General features: G+C 38.0%; 1 pseudogene; it reads left to right on the forward strand.

Moving 5' to 3' along the window:
- The first annotated feature begins 4,951 nt into the window (after positions 1-4,951).
- On the forward strand, positions 4,952-5,915 carry LOC138164040 (eukaryotic translation initiation factor 3 subunit K pseudogene; annotated as a pseudogene).
- Positions 5,916-8,528: the final 2,613 nt, after the last annotated feature.

Genomic DNA, 8,528 nt, shown 5'->3' on the forward strand with positions numbered 1-8,528 from the left:
CATGATATGGAAGAGAAATATGTCAGCAAGACTCTTTAATTGATTGTAGAGGTATTTTAAAAAGCTTACCATCATAGACACCTGTGCCTTTAGAAGTCTATCACTTCCTCTTGGCCCCATTTGGTAACTCATGCATCTGGTGAGAGACAATACTGTAAGAAGAGGTCTGTGAGGTCATAGGACCTTAACAAATTAGGTGTTGGCCTTTGTTGTATCCCTTTCCACATGAAAGAGGTGGAGCTTCTATGACCTTGTGAGGTCATGGAAAGGTCTAAAGGGCACCTTCAGATTCGAGCTTCCAGAGTCACTGAAGCATCTATGCCTGAAGGAGAAAGCAGTGATCTTTGGGAGTGGACTTTGGGACTCTAGTCTAGCAGAAGCTGAGATGAAGATTCATCTAGTAGTCATACCAATCTGGATAAGAATTGAGTGGAACCAATGCTTCCTGACTCTAGGCCCAGCACTCTGTCCACTGAGCCACCTAGCTGCCTTCTAGGCAAATGGAGGTTAAGTGGCCTTGCCCAGGGTCACATAGCTAATAATTGTCCGAATCCAGATTTGAACGCAGATGTTCCTGATTCCAAGCCCAGCACTCCATCCCTTAGACATCTAGATTCCTCTTTGTGTATGTGCATACACATATATAAAATGTCTGTCTATGTGTATATATCTACACACGTGAATACATATATTTGTATTAATTATACATCAATATAAAATTTGGAAGAACAGAATTCTCAGAATTTGAGTCCAAGAGACTGTGTACTTATAGCTGCTACATAGACTATTTCTGCTAGGAAAACTATATCCTTTGAGGCCTCCGCTTCAGCTGCCTCTTTCCATTTTTATGAGATAATTTTTGACTCTGAGGTTTTGCCTCCAGAAAACTGTGCAGAATTAAAGTAACCTTTGAACTACTATGTATGGTATAGGGCCAAAAGTCCTGAGGAGTTAAATTGTCTGAAGATCATTAGACCACCCACTTGCTAAAGATACTATGCCTGCTCAAATTCCAAAGAAACTCAAGGTCAGGCTCTCCTTATGTCCCTGGACAGTACCTAGGAAACTTTCTTCCTTTTTCAACACCCTAACGGGCTACACATCTGGAAAATTAGCATAACCAGTAAGGTTCATTTCATGTTAAACATTCCCTGACTAACAGCCTTTTTGAAAAAGGTAAGTAGAAGAGCATTCTGGGCTATTACCAACCAAATACTCCAGCTACAGGGGCAATTTTAGAATTTCTTCACTCCACAGGAATGTCTGCCTTCAGTCCACTGCAGGAGAGGGAAACTAAGAGCCCCTAAAATTCACTGGTAGTGAATAAATGTTTAACTCTTAGTTGGCTGGTCTTTCTCAGGTCATAGATGGAAATAATGGATTTTACATGGTTACTGCACTGGACTTCTATCACTAATGTATATATTTATTTCCCAAAAGCTAAGTTTCCATTGGAGACAATTTGAGTAGCAGAGGCAGCAGGAAAACTACTGAAAACCAAATTTTCTTAAAGAAGACTTCTCCTATTCATTCTTTCCTTATGGGAAAAGAAGAAACAGTTGTTAGAGTGTTGATCCAGAAGCAAAATGTGGGCATTCTTTTGCAAATGCTTTCTTAGGCAGTTTAGACCAATTTTATTACTTTGTAGGCATAATTTGTAGAGAAAAAAATTCATATTCTTGAGCTAGATAATCCATTTTGTTTGCCAAATTTGCCTTCAAATAACTTTTACCTACTTTTAAAAAATATTTTGTTTTCAATTCATGGAACAAAATAAGCATTTCCGTAACACGGTACAATAAAAAAGATGATTGCACATGAAATTGTGTAAATTTCTTTTGTTATTCTCTCTCCCCATTCCATGCTACTCCCTCCCCAAGATGGCTACCATTAGACTCAAATAGGTGTGTGTGCATGTGTGTGTATACACACATATATATGCATATATATACACACATAGATATGTAAATTTATTCTATACATATTTCTGTTCATCAGTTCTTTCTCTGGATGCAGATATCATCTTTTCTTCATATGTCCTTTATTTTTAATTTATGTGTTTATAATTGTCAAAATGACTTAGTCACTCAAAGTCATTCTTAAAACAGAATTGCTATCACTGTATACAATATTCTCTTGGTTCTGCTCACTTCTTTCTTCATCATTTTGTGCAAGTCTTTCCATGCCTTTCTAAGATCATTGAGCTCCTCATTTCTTATAGCACCATAGTATTCCATCATAACCATATGCCACAACTTGTTCAGTCATTCCCCAATTGATGGGCATTCCTGCAATTTCCAGTTCTTTGCCACCACAAAGAGAGCTGCTATAAACATCCCATTCACATTCAAAGTTATAATTACTATTCATGAATTTCCCTCCATCTCATTTTTACTCATTATTCTCTTTCTCACTCTCTCTTTTTACCCTATTCTTGTTACCTTATCTTCTCCCCCAACCTTCCACCCCCTACTTCTATAATCCCTCCAAGATCCTCCCATCTTTCCTCCCCACCCTTCCGATACCAAACTACACACTCTCCAAAAGTTCCCCCATCCTCTTTCCCCACTCTCCTAAATCCCAATCCACATAAACCCTCTAAAAATCCCTTCCCCTGCCCCCCAGTTTTCTTACCTCTCCACATGTCCAGAAGACTTTTACCCCCTTCCATGTGCGTACATCATTTCCTCTTCAACCCAGCGGAGAGTAAAGTTCCGATATTACTAGCCCCCACCCCTACCTGCTTCCTGTGTACTAGTTCTTTTTGGTGCCACATTTTTATAATTGCTCCCTTTTACCTTTTCCTGCCCAATTTTGTTTTTTAAGACCACCCCATCATACACAATTCAGCCCAAATATTTCTTCCAAACTACCTTAGTAATGACGACAGTTTAAGGAATACTAATAGCCAGTTTAATCTTAATGAATACCTTATAATTAGTCTTTAATGTTTTTCTTATATTTCTTCTGGATCTTTTATATCAAATTTTGCATTGAGTTCTGGTCTTTTTGTTACAAATACTCGTACAAATAGACCTAGTTCTAAAAATCAAATTCACCCATAAAACATGGTATTTTTCTCATTTCTCCTTCTCCTTGACGTCTCTGAAGCTTTTGAGCCTGCTGTCCATCTATTCCCCTTTACTATCCTTGCCTTTCTTGGCTTTCGAGATACCATACTTTCCTGGTTTGAATATTTGTTGGTTCTGTTACATACCACTCCCGTGGTTGTAAGCTCCTAAGGGTCATCTTCTAGAACACCTGCCACCATCTAAACGCTTTCAGAGCTTTACTGGACAAACCTTTTAGCCTAGGCAATTACGGAGCACATCAGATAGAGCACTGTACTTGGATTTAGGAAGATCTACATTCAAATTTTATCTCAGACACTTAGTATCTGGCAAATCACTTAACATCTCTCTGCTTCAGTTTCCTTATCTGTAAAAATAGGGAAAATGATAGTACCTATTTCTTAAAGTTGCTGTGAAGATAAAATATTTGCAAAGCATTTTGCAGATCTTAAAGTGTTTTATAAATTGAAGCTATTATTAACATTGTTCTTAGTAGTACTAAGGAGAGAAATAAAAAGAAGAAAAATATAGTCTTTCCCCACCCCAGACAGTAACCATAAAGAAAAGAAGAAAGAAAAAAAGGTGAGAACGACAAAGGCCAGAAATCTTATCCAGGGGTGGGGAACCTGAGGCCTTGAGGCCACATGTGGCCTTCTAGGTCTTTGGGTGCAGCCTTTTGACTGAGTCTAAGTTTTACACACAAAAAAAAATCCTTTTATTAAGGGGATTTGTTCTGTGAAATTTGGATTCAGTCAAACTCAAGGTCACAGTTTCCCCACCCCTGTCTGAGACTTTTTCTCCTTCCCCACACCTTTTTTTGAAGGTCCAGATCTCAAGTCTCAATGATTTAGTCCATGTGATGTGGACATAATTGATGCTACATCTTTGCAATTCACAGTAGGCCTCTTGGTTTTGATGACTGCTGCTTTGTAATAGAGACTGGAAGTGCAAGTCCTTATTGTCCCTACATATTTTCATCATTTCCCTTGAAATTCTAGATATTTTGTTTTTCAAATGAATTTTATTATTTTTTATCAAGTTCTATAAAGCATCCCATTGATAATTTCATTAACATAGTATTAAAATGTAAATTAACTTTGGTAGCATTGTCATTTTTATAATATTAACATAGCTCAGTCATGAGCATTGAATATTCTTCCAGTTACTTAAGCAGTTCTTTATTTCTTTAAGGAGCACTCTGTAATTGAATCCATATGTGTTTTGTATACTTTGTAGACTGATTACCAGAAACTTATACATTTTATAATTATTTGGAATGTGATTTTCCTTTCTTTTAGTGCCACATCGCATATGATGCTTACTTTTTGTTTTAGCTAAATACTTTTTATGATATTAAAAAAATTCCTCTCTTCCTATACTTTGTAGGGTTTTTAGTATGAGAGAATATTGTATTTTGTCAAAGGCTCTTTCTGTATCTTTTGATATAAACATGTGGTTTGGATGTTTTGGTTTTTATGTGATTAATAATGTCAATTGTTTTCCTAATTTTGATCCAGCCTTGCATATATTCAATTTGATCCTAATGAATGATTCCTTTGATCAGTTTCTTAGTCTGTTTGACAACATCTTCTTTAACATTTTTTAATCATCGTTTATTATGGACAGTGGTCCCTAGTTCTGTGCTTTATCCTTCTCTTATTTAAGTATTAGGACTGTATTTGTCTCATAAAAGTTTTTTTTCTTAATATTTGGAAATAACTTGACTACTATTAATTGTTCTTTAAGTGTCTATTAGAATTCTCATCAAGACTAGGAAGTTTTTTTTTTCTTTTGTGAGTTCCTTTGAGGCTAGTTTTATTTCCTTTTCTGAGACTGAATTACTTAAGTTCTCTGTCTTTCATTAGTTAGGTGTTTCATATTTTGAAGGCATTCTTCTATTTCTTTTGTGTTCACAGTTTTGTTAACTGTACGTAGAAGATTTTGATAATTCTTATTTCTTCTGGTTTTGATATGATTTCACTTTGTCCGTGTTCTATATTGTTGATTTGGTTTGGGGTCTGCTTTTAAATAAGATTGGCTAGCTGTTGCGGCTCCGGACCTGGCTTTGACATCTTTGTCTGCTCACGTAAAGGAGGAAGACATGGCTCTGCTGAGCAGATGCATGCCAACATGGGGAAGCTGCTCAAGGGCATCAACAGGTACAATCCCAAGAACCTGGCCACCCTGGAGCGGTATGTGGAGAGCCAGGCCAAGGAGAATGCCTATGAGTTGGAAGCCAACTTGACCATGCTTAAGCTATACCAGTTCAACCCGGCCTTCTTCCAGACCACAGTGACAGCCCAGATTCTGCTGAAAGCCCTCACCAAGCTCCCCCACACAGACTTCGCTCTGTTCAAGTGCATGACTGACCAAGCTCATCAAGAAGAGCAACCCATCAGGCAGATGCTGTACTTGGGAGACTTGCTGGAGACCTGTCACTTCCAAGCTTTCTGGCATGCCCTAGATGAGAACATGGATCTCCTTCTACTTAATGGTGTCACAGGCTTTGAAGACTCCATCCGAAAATTTATCTGCCATGTTGTGGGCATCATATATCAACATATTGACCTCTGGCTGCGATGTTGGGAGATCTGTCAGACAACCAGCTGAAAGTATGGATGAGTAAGTATGGCTGGAGCTCTAATGAGGCAGGGCAGGTCTTCATTTACAGCCAAGAAGAGAGTATCAAGCCCAAGAACATTGTGGAAAAAATCAACTTTGAGAGTGTTTCCAGCATCATGGCCTCCTCCCAGTAACTCCTGCCCCATGTCTCCTGTTTGCTGCCTTCTGTTTCCCCTTCCATACAGCCAGCTTAAATAAAAGCCCTTTACTTCCTGAATAAATAAATAAGATTGACTAAATGTATATCCATTTTATTAGTCTTTTCAAAGAATCAGCTTTGAATTTTATAATTTCTAGAGTATTTTCATGCTAGTTTTCTTGTTTCACTGTGTTCCAATAATCATATTTCCCTTTCACAAGACAAGAAAGTGGTTCAGTAAAGAATAAGGCAGTAAATACAAAATCAATCCATGGACTGGATAAGGAGATGTGAACAATAAAAGGCGAGTTCCTTGCATTGATATCAGCAGACATTTGGAAATTTGCTTCTGCTCAGCAGGATTCATTTAAAAATTTCAAACCAGGCCCATAGCCATGAGTAAAACAGCTCATCCCAACAGGGTGTTCCTACTGGTATTATCAGTCTTTTCCCAAGACTCATATGTTTTCCAGCTGATAAATCAAATGGGTGCCTCCAGCCACAGGCTCATGATTTAGAATGGAAAGGTTGTGCCTCAGGAAGTAGAAATGTGAACCAGAGAAGGATTAGGAGACCACTTGTTTTCTGTGTTTCAGAAAAGGGCAGAGAAAGATCTCAGAGGACTTGAAAGCAACTAACTCAACTTGAATTTTTTTCAAAAAAGAAACCTTGGAGCAGCATACCAGAGGCATGAAAACAAGCAGAGCAGTGTATTACTTGAAGGGTAGAAACGCCTGGGGGAATATTTCCTGGAACTGAAAGAAACAGTGTTTAAGAAGGAGCTGACTGAGAGAGTACAATTGTGGACTCTCCTCTTAGGGTTAAGCTCCATCACTACCTGGTATTTGGACATAAAATGAAACCTAGAAAACAAAATATGTTTGTTTGTTTTTTTCACACTGCCTCTTTATGGCTAATTTACTCTCTGCCTAATGTGGATATTTCTTTCAAGGCTGTTTGGAAAATTGTGTTGACTGAATTTTTTAATTGTTTGGTGTGGACTTGGTAAAATAATGAGGAAAAAACGCAAGTAGAAATGTTGCTTCCATCAGCACTGCCCTCTAGAGCACTTCTCTCCCCTTGTGACACATAAATGATTTTCGAAAGTGAATATAAACAAAGCAAAGTGCCATACAAAACTGAACACAGATGAGCCATGTCACTTCCTTCCACTGAGGACTCTTCAAAGGAACTTAAGGATTCTGAAAGAGTGTTTATCCAGCTTCTACAGAAGAAAACACACACACAACTCTCAAAGATAGTTCTAAAAGTAAACTTTCAAACTTTACACCAAACTTTATTCCATCTCAACCATATAAGTCCATAAAAGTTTGGAGTTATTTCATCCTTTAAAAACTCATAATCATTTTCCTCTTATTATTAGCAAATGCTTGATTTTCTCACCATCATCAATTCAATTCAATAAGCATTTATTACACATTTGTTCTATTCTAGGCCAAGAGCTAGAATCTAAAGATACAAAGACAAAAAATAGACAATAACTGCCTTCAAGGAGCTTGAATTCTACTATGTGGATTATATATACAAAAACATACACACACATATATGTATATATGTTCATATATATACATATAAATACAAAAGTATTCAAAATAAATGCAAATAAATTCAGAGACTGGGGGTACAAAGAACATTAATTACTGGAAGAATCAGAAAAAAAAACTTCATGGGGGATAAGGGAGGAGGAGGGAGCCTCTAAACTAAGACTCAAAGGGAACTAAGAATTCCAAGAGGTAGAAATGAGGGAAAAGGAGTGTTTCACGATGTTGAATGTCATCCAATACTTGAGTTTTCCTTTCCATAAGAGTAAAACCAGTGGCTATGGGCTTACAACATATACAAAATGATACCAGTGAAAGACTTTGTAGCTGGAAAGAGCCCTAGAACTTTATCTTTCCCCATAAATCTGTTCCTCCTCTAAACTTCCCTATTTTTATTTGCTCTTTGCCCACATTTCCAACCTCAGAGGCTTCTTTGATTCTCCCCCCCCCTCTAATATTCAGCCATTCACCAAGTCTTGGTGATTCTACCTGCACACCACCCCTTGCATCTGGCCCCTTCTCTCTACTCATACAACCATCACTGTTGTTCAGGCCCTCATCCCTTTTTACTTGAACTATTGCAACAGTTTCTTAATTAGACTCCTTTGCTTCTAGCCTCTCTTCTTTCCAATTCATCTTCTAGATAGCTGACCAAGCAATCTCCACAAAATAAGGTCTGACCATGTCACAGGTCTGCCCAACCAGAGGCAGCTAGGTGGCGTAGTGGACCTGGAGTCAGGAAGGCCTGAGTTCAAATCTGGCTGCTCGCAGGCACATATTAGCTGTGTGACCTGGACAAGTCACTTAATCAATGCCTTCTTCAATTTTCTCAGTTGGATAACGGGGATAATAACAGCACTCACCTCCCAGAGTTGTTGTGAGGATCAAATGAGATAATGTTTGTAAAACAGTGCAGTACCGAACACATAGTAGTATTTAACAGGTACTTCCTTCTTCCCTTCCTTCCTCTGCTCGAAAGTCTTCAGGGACTCTCTGTACCTCTGGGATAAATTCCTCAACCTAATATTTAAGACTCTTCACAGTCTAAGTCCAGCTTATTTTATATTTTCCTCCATCATTAACTCTACTATAACCAAATTGGCCTTTCTGCTGTCCCTCTAACTTAGCACTCCC

The sequence above is a fragment of the Petaurus breviceps genome, unplaced genomic scaffold (assembly GCF_028583685.1).
Source record: "Petaurus breviceps papuanus isolate PSGF00001 unplaced genomic scaffold, PetGlider_PUasm1.0 189, whole genome shotgun sequence".
Classification (NCBI taxonomy): Eukaryota; Metazoa; Chordata; class Mammalia; order Diprotodontia; family Petauridae; genus Petaurus; species Petaurus breviceps.